Source organism: Amborella trichopoda, chromosome 4, assembly GCF_054954075.1.
Source record: "Amborella trichopoda isolate Santa Cruz 75 chromosome 4, AtrichopodaSantaCruz75HAP2 v2.0, whole genome shotgun sequence".
NCBI lineage: Eukaryota > Viridiplantae > Streptophyta > Magnoliopsida > Amborellales > Amborellaceae > Amborella > Amborella trichopoda.
In genome coordinates, this window is record NC_142339.1 from 51,493,096 (window position 1) to 51,507,304 (window position 14,209).

The following is a 14,209-nucleotide window of genomic DNA, read 5'->3' on the forward strand; positions in this document are numbered from 1 at the left end:
ACCCTCGAATCAGATGTTGACGTGGTCATAAACTGTGGTGATGCTTTCATTAGTATTGCATCAAATTTATACTACTTTGATTAGATTGTAGGTACGGGAGCATCATTGCATGTTATCCTATAAAGATGCTATTTTATCTCTTATAGAGCATGAGACTTTGGCTTTGTAATGATGGGGAACAATGGTTCCTCAAAGATTGCGGGTTTGGGAGATATATACATCAAGACCAATATTGGTACGAAACTAGTGTTGAAGGACATGAGATACTTATTGGATTTCCATCTACACCTCATCTTAGGATGATGCTTTGGTGATGAAGGGTCCCACTTACTGTTTGCTGAGGGACATTGTAAGCTAACAAAGCGATTTCTTGCTGTGGCAAGAGGGCAAGAAGTATTGTTCACTCTGTAGAATATCATTTTTACTGGCGAAGTTAGCGCCACCATTCATTGTAAGCTAACAAAGCGATTTGTTTTTGTGGCAAAAAGGCAAGAAGTATTGTTCACTCTGTTGAATATCATTTCTACTGGCGAAGTTAACGCCATCAAGCATGGGATTGTCAAGGAGGACATCAGCAAGGTTGATAGGTTGAAGTACGAATCGAGCTAGGCCTTTGCCACCAAGGACTTAGTATAGCTTAACAAATCTTGGGCATGAAGATCTTTCATGACAAGAAGACTGGGAAAGTATGGTTCGCGGAAGAAAGTTATATTAAGAAAAGGCTTGAAAAATTCAATATGTAAACCTGTTAATTCCCCACTTGCTTTCGGCTTCAAATAAAGTGTTAAACATAACCCTTTAAATAAAAAGGAGACGAAAGAAATATAGAAAATGCCCAATGCATTGGCCGAGGATGTTTGATAAATGTCATGGCGTGCAAGTGGCCAGATATCACATACACCATTGGTGCAGTGAGAAGATCAAGAAACATTGAGCTGTAGTTAAGTGAATTATCAAATAGGGGTGGCAATGGTCGGACTTGGGTTGGGCTGCCCTGGACTTAGTTTGGCTATAGTCCCCATAGTTTTGCGTCAGCTCGGCCCTAACCAGATGAAAAGGCCTTGGCCCTAGACCTTTTAAGGCCAGGCCAGGCGAAATACAATCATAAATAAAACAAAAGAAAAAAAAAAAAAAAACAAAGAAAAGAGGGGTCGGAGGGGTTGGACTGGGCCTACCTTATCCCAAGCCTGGCCTGGCCTACCCACGGGACGTGGTTGCCTAGCCCAACCCCGAGCGTTTTTAGGGTCGGGCACTAGCTAGCCACTCGGCCCTTGCCATCCTTACAACCAAAATGTATTTGTGCTTTGAATAAGTTAACTTATGCTAAGGGTAAACATATTCAAGCATGGTTGGAGACCTGTACTCTAGGGAGTCATCTTTGGGATACATGCTCACTCTTGTAAGGGAAGTTGTGTTATGGCAATCCAAGTTGGATAAGTATGTAGCCCTATCAGTGAGAGAGCCATAGAAGCGTGCAAGGAGATAATGTGGATGAAAAGATTCCTTTAGGAATTGGGCTTGTGTGAAAATCAGAGTCTATCCATTTTGAGTAAGATTGCTAGCTTCCATTAAAAGATGAAGTACGTTAATATGCATTTCCTAATAGATTCAGGATGTCTTAGAGAAGAAGTTGTTGCTAATAAAGAAGATCCACATGGATAACAATATGTCTCGTATGATAACAAAGACTTTGGCCAGCGACAAGCAAGGGCTACGTAAAAGAATTGGCTGCCAAGTTGATCTGTAAAAGAAAATCTCCCTCTTGGGATAAGAGCAAGATATTGCTGGGGTTATCTCATTCCATGTTGGAGGGAACCAATGGTGATTAGCCCCAATGTAGAGGGGTGTATTGGGAAGATCTCCTATTGACTTCAGGGCGTATAAAATCCCAAAGCCATGGTTTTGTAAAAAAATTTCTTTTTCTCCTTTGCTAATAAAGAAGAAGAGAAAAGCCTAAGAGAGATATAGATATTCTCTGTGTGAGAGAGAGAGTTGTTGTGGGTTGATGTAGATCCTCTTATAGAGAAAACCCTAAGAGAGAGATAACTCCAAGACAGAAGAACCCTCTTGGAGAAGAAATGCCAAATGAAAGGAAAAGCTAAAGAGAAAGTGATAGAGACTTGTAACCTAATAGAGAGCTTGCCTCTGGGAAGAAGGTGGTTCCTACTGTGTCACCTGTACCTGTATTATTTTAGTAAATTGATCATGTAGCCTAAAAGGTGAATTACATAAATCTTGTGTCCAGTACTTCATTTGTTTATTTGGGTGTTCTCCCGGCTCCTACATGTACATAGAAACTGTTTGGTGTTCCAATAAAGGTAAGGGTTCTATTGCGCACATCTGTATATTAGCGAGTGGGCTCAAACGGGTGAGCCCAACAAAATTAGGTCCACCCAAAAAAAAGTTACTTCATTGATGTCCATGTGGTTCCTTTTTTATATAACATGATCATTACCCTTTACTAGTTTATTTATTATTTTTAGCAATACCTAACTAGGAGGACCGAGTTTCCCTACAAGGCGTTTATCAATTCTCTGCTGAATAAGCCAATATTTCTTCCCATAGCATTTCTTTTAGACATTGTTGTCTTACATTTGTTAGGAATTTTAATCCATATCGTTTGTTTTGCAAAGGAATATTCTCCCAAGATATCTTGCACTTTCAATTTCTCATCCTTTAGTATCCTTCCTGAGTTGGTGAATTCCATTCAAAAAAATGTGTGTCCTATGATTGTGAAAATCGAAAATAATTACCTTTGAGGATTCATTTAGCTGAGCTAAATGCTACCAGGCACAAATTTAGTCCTTTGGATGCTAATGGAGAGTTTGTTGAGCGCCAATGTTTTCTTGTTAAAGCGGCTCCCAATGTTTGTAGCATCTTTTTCTATTGAAAGTAAGCTAGTTATGAAAGATGGAATTTTGGGTATTTAAGAATTATCTGAGACATTTTTGGAATTATTGAGGGTAGTAAAGTTTTGTGTAGAATGTATTAGGAAGGTTGAATTTGATAATTAAACCTAATTTTGTGTAAAGGGCCGAGGTGAGAATTCCAAGAAAGGGAGTTTGGAGTCCAAAAGCATGCAATGCATGGAAATTTTGATCTTAAAAAGTGTTTTCTAGTGTTTTCGAGGTTATTTATGGACTTCCCTAGCCCTAACTGGCCGTCCATAAAAAACTGAGGTCCTCTAGACCGTCCATTTAGAAAAGATAGTAGGGCTCTACATGGAGCCCATGATGGTCATTTCTCAAAAAGTTGCTCAAAACTTATTTTCTCTGTCCTAGGGTTTAATTCGACTTTCCAGCCTTTTCATTGCAATTCTTAGGGAAGTATTTGTCAGCAAGATTGACCCTCTTTCCTATCTACAATAGACCATATAAGTGCATGGTATTATAGAATTGATAAATATTTCTTTGAAAATGGTTTTATTAGATGCCCATATGAGAATGCCTTGAACAAAATGACAGATGGAATAGGAGATTGTTTGCATGAAGTAACATGGGAATGTTTCAAGAGTTCATGGTGTAGAAGCTTTGGGAATCAAACTGATCGATAACGGGCTCGTGTATTATTTCCTGTGCATTTAAGTTGCAGCAAATGGATGATGGAACTTTTGTTTGGCAAGACGCCTAAGCAAAAGAAATTATTAAGAATCGTGAGAAGCGGATATGCAACCAAGTAACTACACTAGTAAAATGTGATACAAAATTGAGAAGGGAAGGTGATGGTGAGCGGATTAATCCCCTTTTCTTAAAAAGCATTGTGGGAGTTATTCACAACTTAGCTTGTCTGGATATTCCGTATAGAACCATCTTGGTTAGCAAAATTTTGAAACCCCAAACACATCCCACTTGAAGGCATTAAAGAGGGTTCTTTGGTATATTGAAGGCACTCATGATCAGGATCTATTTTACTTTGTTTTCAATAGATTTTGCTCTTGTGCGTGTTGTAGATAGTAATTGGGGCAAAGACTAGGATTGAAGAAGTATATCTGATTATCTTTTCGACATGGTGACTGAGACCTTTACTTGGTCTTCAAAAAAGTAACCAATTATAATACTTTCTACTAATGAAGCTCAATGTGTAATTACAACCTCAAGTATTTATCAAGCATTGCAATGAAATCTTCTCGAAGATCTTTAAAATCTTCGAGAGACTCCAACAAAGATTCATGTTGTCTGTCATTTCCCTTAGCAAAGAACCTGGTCCTTCATGAGAGAATTAAGCACATCCACATCTAGTTCCACCTCAATCGAGATCAAGAAAAGGAGAAACATGTCGAACTGGTCTACCAAACGATCAAAGATTAAGTTGTTGACATTTTCTCAGAACCCCTCAAATATGATGGATTTCAAAAACTTAAAGGTTATATTGGGGATGGCGAACATCGAATATCCAACATAAGGGGTGCTAAAAAATGAGCTTGATTTTGAAACAAGGGTATTTTGGGTAAAGATTTGTAAGCAACATTTTTGAAAGTTTTGAGTTTTCGAAAGTTTTATGTAGAATGTACTTGAATGTTTAAATTTGAACTTGGAAATCTTAAACATGAATTTATGGAGAGTATCAAGATGATGATTTTCTATAATGAAAGAGTAGTCAAAGGCCTGCATTACATGCAAAATTGAATATGCATTTTGTAGATTGCTCTATATAAATTCCTCATTAGATTGTTTAAGAGAGAAATAGTGAAAGGTCTATGAAGGTCCTCAACAGTCTAGATGTACATGTACTTTATTTTTTTATGTGTAAAATGAGAATTTATGCTTCTTTTATTCATATTTGGAGCCTAAATTGCATTTTGCATAAACCTTAAACCAAATCTTCCTTCATCTTTCGGACACTTTTTACTTGGGAGATACCATTTGATGTTTGTGAAATTGTTTTAAGTACATTGAAATTCTACATTTACCATAGAAAAATTTCAATTAATGTTGTTTTCTTCTTTCTCGTTGGGGTGAATTTGGTTTTGGGAGATCCATTGTGTGAAGTTTGCCAGTATGTCAAAACTTCTTTGAAATTACATAACTCTCCTCAGCATTTTTACATCATACTTTTCATTTCCTAATCAATTTGTGTACATTAACAATTTCTAATAGTCAATGAATGACAACATGCAGTGATTGAATGTGCAAACATGGTTGACAAATAGGAAAATTGTTGGCTTCTAGAAGGCTTATCAATTTGAGAAGTACGTTTTGCATTGTATATAGTCAGATGATAATGGCATGCAGTGCTTGAAAATGGAAAACATGGTTCGATTTTAGGAAAATTGCTGGTCTCTAGATGGTTTTGACACTAAAAGTCTGCACCATATCTGAAACATAGGCTCTTTCTGATCATTTGATTCTCGGTATTGCAGGAAACTGTAAGTGTGGATGACTTCTCGATTTATCTGAGTTCTAACGCACTGTTCCAATTTAAATTATATAATTTCTGTCATGTCAATTTATCATTAGGACTTATAGATTTTGTTTCCTATAGAGGAGAGAATTCTTTGCTTCCAAAAGGTTGGACTCTAAATCACAGACATTGTATCGTGTTCTTGGAGACTCGAATGTTTGCTCGAAGTTTTTATTTGATGCCTCTTATGCAATACATGGAAGCAGTGTTTAGAAACATGGGGAGTCGACTCAGAGATGTACAAGTCACTTGGGATACACGTCTTGCTTGATCTAGGGGGCCCTAAATCTTTTAACCCTAACCCTACTGAGACTGCCTGAGTCTACCTAAGCATTAAACGAGTCTATACGGTTCTTAGAAAACAATGATTTCTTGTCCAAGTCTCAAGCTGTCCGACTCGAGACTTGCTGAGCTGACTTGGATTTATAACCATATATGCAGTGAGCCCAATTCCATGTACCCACTTCTGTCGTTATTGTCATCTTCTGGCTGACTGGTTATGCAAATCAATGATGTGATTTACAATCGTCAAAAATACTTCTAGGATCGTCCATCCGTGATGGACTCAGGAGATTGATCGCAGCATGCATCATCTCATTACCATCTTACCCAGTTCGTTAAACCTATTTCTATTATTTTTGGGCATACACAGTTTAGAGGATTTCAATCATGATTTTTGGACATACCTTGTTGGCACCTTACCATCTTGTTTCCTCTATTCATTCATGAAAACTGTTGAATAATGATTAGAAATGGTAAGACCGAGAGGGGGTTGGGGATCTTCATATATAGATGTTGATCATTCAACTTTTCTCATATCTATTTTTCCATTTCAATTTGTGCCTTTGTAGCACATCTTTGTGTCAATTACATCTCTTTGTTTGTTTTCTAAATAAGGTTTTGTCTTTCTGGCATCATATGTTTTTTAGGCACTTAAGCATGTATTTCTGTTTTGAACAAGAAGTCACAAACTTCAAGGGCATCCCTAGGTTGAAGCAATAAAGCTTTGTATGTTTGGAGATGTGCATGACAAATTTCTAATAGCTCCAATCCTAAAGGAAAGGAAGTATACATGGATGTAAATCGGGAAGTTTTGTCCGATTTCCTATATGATCATAACCGAATCAGAAGTACAAAATATATCTCTACCTTGGCGCTGACTTGGAGTTCCAACCAGGCATTCCATTATTCACCCCCTCTAGAAAAGAAGTCGACCTCGAGTTGGAGAAATCTTTACCATGCTCCCATTCTGCTTTATATGATCATTAGATTTTAGCTTTGCTATTTGATGGTGTAATCCCACTACTCACAGTGGATCACTCTTAGGTCTTTATGTTTTAATAATTGGTTCAATGTTGTATTCTTGAACTGCGTCCTTCAAAACATAAGAGTTTTAATTATTTGAAAAATCCTCTCAAGAAAGGATCTTCTCTCTTTAGGAAAGAACTTTTTATACACATGTTGTAAGATTTCAAACTCTTCATGTAATAAATTTGCAGGTCCATCGAAACTAGGTTTTCTCTCGAGTACTTTCTTTGTGATATCTTCTTCATCCAACATGTGTGGTTTATCCTAATCGACAATAGTCTTAAAGTTGGATATCCGGGTAGAGAATGGCCATCCCATCTCATCCCCATTGTCCTCAGTATTCTCTAAGACACGAATCAACCCCCCTTCAATTCTCTCTTCTTCCTGGTTTGCTTGCTGACATGGTGATGGAAGATACGAATGGGACTGAATACCATAGATTATTCTGGCTCTGATACCAATTTGGTGGACTCCAAAGCCCACAAAGTGTTGCTAGGAATTACACAACCAGTAAGAGGGGAGAGGGGTGTTATAGAAGTAGGAAACGGGGGGGTGGGGGTGGTTTGTTGGTCTGGGAGAGTGGCTGAATCACTTATGCTGGGTAGGAGGAATCACTTGGCTCCAAAGATGACTTTTTCTCCAAAATGCATCATATACTGGCTAGCACAAATTTTTTTTATTTTTTTTCAAAGTAAAATCTCCATCCTTTTTATTTCTCATAGATTTTATAGGATTACATAGTGATTCAAGAAATTTAGGCTCATAACACTTGAATCATAATTTTCAAGAGTTTTACTAGTTCCTAGACTTCTATCACCGAGTCCCTCTGCTTGAACCACGTTTACATGAAACCCTTTCAGATGAATGTATATTCAATTTCTTGCAACCATATGCATGCAATCCTAGTTCCTAGTCAGACATTCCCAATGCAAGAATACAATTAATTTTACACAACCATAAGAGCATTGCCATACGACCGTTCTCAATGCATCGCTTAGAATGGAGGTTTGCTAGACTGGGCATGAAAGAAATCCACCAAACCCATTCCAGTGGAGCATCCCAAGTCTGACATTCCAAATCGTTCACCAATAATTCCCTATTAACAAACACTCCCAAGAAGTTTCATTAGATATTTTATGATTTGTCATAATGCTCAAGAAGTAAAACTTTATTTCAACTGATCTCACATTTTTCAGCGCCTAATTTTTGTTACTGTATCAGTGTCCGTGGGGTGCTTTACACTTGATACAAAATTAGTTTTCAGTTAAACATACAAAACGTATTTTTTTCCCCGGTACGTAGTACTGAGATCGAGGAGTTACTTGGAGGCATCTAGTTTTGTTGAGAAAATTTACAATAATCATGTTGTTCACTTAATTGATCGAGGCCATTTCTATATTTCTACATTCCAACTTGATTCATAAAGCAATGCCAGGTTCCAGCTTTGGTGCTGGAATTGCAGCAACAAACAAATCAGTTTTAAAACAATAATGATAATGATGATAAAGTTTTTCCCTACAGCAAAGCAACTAAATTCTATCGAACCAATATAGTGATATAGAGATAACCCTGTTCTTTAAAAGCTTTACAATGTGTAGATGGTTTCGACATTGGGATGTATAAAGATATGGAAGTAGAGAACCTAGCCGATTAATCAATTTGTGGGGCATAGTAGTGCAACAACATTAAGTAGGCCATTTGCGAGGAAGGATATACCTATGTCATGGGCTATTTTAGTAAAAATTGGGTATTCACTTGACTTTGAAAACTTAGGAAAAATGGGAGTAGAAGAGTGTGTATATACGATCAGTGCAAGCTGATGCCACGAGCTCGATTTCTCAGGGAATATCAGGATCGGTTGCCCATGATGTTTGTTTTTGCCTACTGAAAGTAGTTAGCAGCATAAAGTCTCCATTAGACTAAGCTCTTTGGAGTCTGGAATGTTGCAACATGCTTGTGATTGAAAAAAAAGCATGTAACTAATTCCATTTTGTCAAAAGAAAAGTTTGTAGCTAATACCCAATGTAGATATTGACAGTTGAATTCATGAATTGGTTGTGATGGAAGAGTGGGGTTTCTTCTTGTCTGCTGACAAGCAGTGCATTGAATTGCTCTAAAATACATACATCCAAATACCTTTTGTGAAGGCTCACCAGAGGCCAACATTAGACGAAAAACAGCCATTAAAGCCCTTTCTGACTTAAGACAACGACTCTATTTTATGTTATTCCATGCAATAACTACTTGAGAATTCTTGGAACTATTTACATTATTTGTTCTCTTGCTAATCTGACTTAAGGGAGCAAATATGACATGTTCCTGAATAAAACATAGCTTATTTTAGGATAGCTTAGCACATTAAGATTTACAATATCCAGCTGAGTGGCCAAATAGTTATTACTCGTGGACATAAAAACTAGCTCTAAAACTAGGGGTAGCAATGGGCTGGCTGAACCGCAAAAAAGGTACGGCTTGGGCAAAAAAAATGTGGCCCAAGGGCCGGGGTAGGGCCAGCCCCAGCCTGGGTCAAGGTTAGCCCCATTCGACCCGACCCAACCCTCTTTTTCTATGTATTTTTAAATATTATTTGGCCCTGACTAGCCGAGCGGCCCTGATAGGCTAGGGCTGGGGCTGGGCTTAGGACAGTGCCTTTTTGGCCCATTCAAGGCCAGACCGAGCCTGGCACGACCCGATGGTTACTTGGGCGGGGCTAGGGCCAGGGCTGGCCGGGCCTAGGTCTGGTCCATTGCCAGCCGTATCTAAAACATCCACAAATCATGTGAAGTATGTCATTTTCTTGAATATGTTGGTGCTTTCATTGTCAATGATGTTTTACCATTTGGTTTCCACTTTGGAGCTCTAGCTTGCGTATAGATTTGTAACATTACAAGTAGGAAAGTTAGTACAATCTTAATCCCATAGCTGTTAACTGCATCCACCAAAAGATATAAAAGTCAGTCATGCTATTTTTTGTAAAACAGTAAAAGCACATATATGCGATCTACTCCTCATTGGACTTGCTAAAGAGATGTTCAGATAGCAAGGGTGATAGTTCAACCTTTCAAGATATTAATCCTTAAAACATTTTATTGGAGATATTGCCTCAAAGCAGTTTAATGCTTAGGTTCTCTAACACAATGAGGCCAAGCTAAACCTAACCATGGTAAGCTCGTATGAGATTTACAGGAGAAGTGATTCAAGGTCTAAAAGCACATAACAAAACAGAAAGAGGCTCCTTTCTTTCCCTTTTGTAAGTAATAGACTGTATTAAAAAAAACAATGGCTTTTGACTAAAAAGTAGGAAAATGCGGTCAAAACACAAATAAGAGGCAAGATACTAAAGAAAAGATTGTAATGAGAAAAAAAAAAAAATCCAACTGCAAAATATTTTAATATTTTATTCCACTTTCACCAAAAAGGGATTTTCACATATAATGTTTTTATTCTGTTATTTTTAATAATGAGTGTTATTTATTGCTTACATCTTTCTATCATTGACATTTGACACCTGATGTCATGGGTGTTAAGCTGTGATAATGGAAATAATGGCCACTATATATTGTACGGACATGTTTCTTAGAACTGACTGGAAATGGCCACTTCATTATCCTCCTTTGCTTGTAAAAGTATTCAACTGGAACCGGGGACCACTTTGAATTTCTTAATAAAATTTTTCTCTCTCTTTTTTTGTCCCTAAAATCTCGTCCTTAAAGGCTTTATTAGAAAATTTATCAAAATAATAATAATTTTTTTAATGGAAACCAAAAATTCAGTAGATGTTTCTTTGCAAATTATGCCTGTCACAAACAAACATTGTGAATACAAATTTTCTTTGGGATTGTATACAAGGAGACCATCTTTGGGATTGTATACAAGGAGACCTTTTACTTTTGATATTTGAATGTGTCCCAAAGTTGGATAAAATTTCTTTAGAAGTTTGAGTTTGGTCAATAGATTAATTGCGGCCATCCAATTTCACATCCAATGGTCAAGATCAATGTGACTCCTTGTATCAAAGATAAATAATCTCATTTTATATTTTCCTATTTATCAAAGAAAAATCTGGTAGAAAACAATAAAAGGTTAGATGGAAAACTAAACCATTACAAAGATAAAATTATGAATGAATCGCAGTAGCCTATTACTTTTTAAAAGAAATATTGGAAAATTTAATTGTCATCTAATCTCTCACGAGGACCATCAAAGAATCAGGCATAAATGGCCAAGCATAATTAGACTTTTGATACAGAATAAACCTAGTGAATATTGATGGTGATACCCACTACGAGCTTGTGTTGTTTGAATAATGGCTTCCTTGATGATGTAGCACTTGCTTTTTCGGGACCCATCTGCAGTTAGTGCACTCCATTGAGGCATGATTAATAAGCAGTCAAGGTTCAGGTTCAGTTCACCTCTTGCCAGATAGGGATAATCATTATCATCCTGACCAAGTTGGGCAAGATCATTGTCATACGAAGAAATTGTTTTTCATAGGTTGAAATCTCTTCAAAATATCTGAACAGTTATTGGTATTAATCTCTACTTGATTCTCAGGTTCTGAACCTTATCAGCACTATTAGAGAAACTACTCTGACACTCTTAAACTCAATACAAAACTCCACAGTCAATTATAGTCGGGATTTCCAGGTATCTCTTTACTTGAATACTTGCTTAGGACTGTAATTCAATTGAAGCATTTCAAGAATTCGTGTTTAGGACTGTAATTAAATTGAAGCATTTCGATCTATGAACAATTGAAAACCAATGTTCCTTCCTCGAACGGTTTTTTGGTAACCTAAGCCCCCCATAAAGGGTGATGCTAGTTTTTGGTTATGACTCTGAATCCATAGAGGTGCAAGTGAATAAAAATGAACAATCATCTGTCTTGTATTGAAAATGTATCCCAAATCTACCATCATTCCTACCTAGATTTGGCGTCTTGGTTGTTCAGATGATACTGACCTTTTCAATCAAGATTGATTTCAGGTTTTGTGCGCGTGAATCGATGTCATCAACCATTATTTAGTTAATGGACAGCTGAATCCTCTTGCTTTCCAAATCATACCAACTAATGATAAGATCCATGACACATTGACATGAAATTCAGACACCACTATGCACTCTACTTTTTAATCTGGTTTGACTGGTTAACTGACTTTTGTAAACCCTTTCATTCTGGATGTCTCCTAAATTTCATTATTCTTTTAGATAATAATGCCTCAAGGGAACCTCTCATTCTTCCATGTGGTTGTGGAATCACCAAACATTTGATTCCCAGAGGATAAAAAGATTACTTTTAGGTGGATATGCAATTATGCCTGTTATTATACTGGAATCATGCTCATTCTGCACACTTGAAGCCCCATTGTTTGTGAATTTGGAGATTGATGTGATGGCTAAAAGCTTAGGGGTATGTAGTTCCTTGTTATCTCACTGGGATTTGATATTTGATACACTCCTAGGGTAAAAAGATTTCTTCCTAGACTAACTGAATTTTCAAACCCTAACTCAAAGCATAATAGCCCATTACCAGACCATATTGTGTGGTTCTTGAGAGATTGACATTCTATCTCTTGAGATCTGTCCAGGTTGGGTATCTGCACTTTCTGATATTTTCTTACTTTTGAGAAATTTTAATGGAAGTCTGAAATTTTTTATGAAAACTAAAAATATAAAGAATCAACTTCTATAGTGGGTTTTGTTCCATCTAGATCTCTCCTTCGATACAGAGACAAAGTGCCTTAACTGTTTTAACAATGTATTAGCTGCTCTAGCTTTCTGTCAATCGCACATGTTGGAAAAGTTTATATAAGGTTGCCACCTTAAAATGTAGATTTATATATGCACTTAAAAAATCCATTTGAGAGTGTTGTTTTGAGGTTAAACAACCCTCTTAACATATCATCTTGACATCCAAATATGAAAAAACAAGATTATGAGTCTCAAAAATAGTTAATTTTTCAAGAAATTATCTAGACCATCCATTTTGAAGATTTCCATATGTTTATAGATCTACTTGATTATAACCATTTTTGAAGTTTAAAATCTTTTGGCTCTTTTTTATTTTGGGAAAGGTTTTGCTTTGAGGGGGAGAGAGATTTCTTTGGTGCCTCAAAAGAGAGTATTTTTCTTTTCTTTATTATTTTTTTGGCCTTAATTTGGTAGTATTTTCCATGAACTTAGTTGGGCCGGTGAATCCAAGACATCTATTCCCACTTGATTCGACGGGAGACCCCCACATCTCCAAGTTTGTTTCAGGGGAGAGTGGCGGCGTTTTGCAGGAAAGCGGCTTTATAGGAAGCCGATCTCCTATATAGTCACAATCCCCTCCACATCTCCAAGTTTGTTTCAGGGGAGAGTGGCGGCGTTTTACAGGAAAGCAGTTTCATAAGAAGCCGATCTCCTATATAATCACAATCCCCTCCACATCTCCAAGTTTGTTTCAGGGGAGAGTGGCGGCGTTTTACAGGAAAGCAGCTTCATAGGAAGCCGATCTCCTATTAGTCACAATCCCCTCCACATCTCCAAGTTTGTTTCAGGGGAGAGTGGTGGCGTTTTGCAGGAAAGCGGCTTCATACATTTGGAAGCCAATTTCCTATCTAGTCAGAACATAAGAAAAGTTTCCAAGAAGAGATATCTCCACGAACCAAATGGTTCCACGTGTCGATTCCATCGAAATTTGAAGTTATTAGTTTAACATGCTCTAAAGTTTTTTGGTTTGCTTCATTTGCACATCACACTATTTTCTTTCCTTTTCTTGGTTGTCAATTCTTGAAGACCTCTTTCTTTAAAATTAAAATTTTTAGCTTTTTATTTGTTTTATAGGTCATAGACTCAAGTGTCGGTTAAGCTACAACCACGGTTCTCTTTATATCCTTCTAGAAGTCATTCCTTGGTGTTCCTGAGAGACTACCTTGTGTGTATATTTCCTACCCAAAACAGCCAGGGATCTCATATTAATATACAAGTATAAAATTATTTGGAGCAAAAAAGTTTATAGAAAGTTGCAACCTTAAAAAGTAGAATTACAAATGGACCTAAAAACTCTAACAGAAAGGGTTGTTTTATTTTTGAAAAACCTCCAATTGATCATCTGAACGCTCAGAGATATGAAATATGAAAAAAGAAAAAGATTTTGAGTCTAAAAAATAGTGTTTCTTGCAATATATTATCTAGACCGTCCATTTTCAAGATTTTCATATGTTTATCAATTTATTTGATTTTAACCATTATTGGAGTTTAAAATTTTATAATTCTATATAAAAATTGAGTTTCAGATAATCCTAATAGTTTTTTTAAAAAAACTGCATGTTATGATAAAATTGGGAGGTGTGCCATGAATTGTTTAAGGTTACAACCATATAGAAACCACGATAACTAAAAGGATAAGGTTTCTATGAGTCAGTTGACTCATGCCACATATATGCGGGCCCCCTCTTAATCCATCTTACAAATGGATTTTTAATCTAAAATTTTAGGGATTCAGGATCTAGGTTAAGAT

General features: G+C 36.8%; 1 protein-coding gene across 18 annotated transcripts in view; it reads left to right on the top strand.

The window, feature by feature from the left end:
* The window catches only part of LOC110007196 (uncharacterized), a 59,109-nt gene that overhangs the window by 16,956 nt on the left and 27,944 nt on the right, over positions 1-14,209 (top strand). Inside the window, exon 1 of one of the 18 annotated variants that reach the window (XR_016054731.1) lies at positions 1,325-11,355. The exons of the other annotated variants lie outside the window; for them this stretch is intronic. The gene's annotated coding sequence lies outside the window, so the exon portion shown is untranslated. Of the gene's footprint in view, positions 1-1,324; positions 11,356-14,209 lie in introns of those variants that run through there. 18 annotated transcript variants of the gene reach the window in all.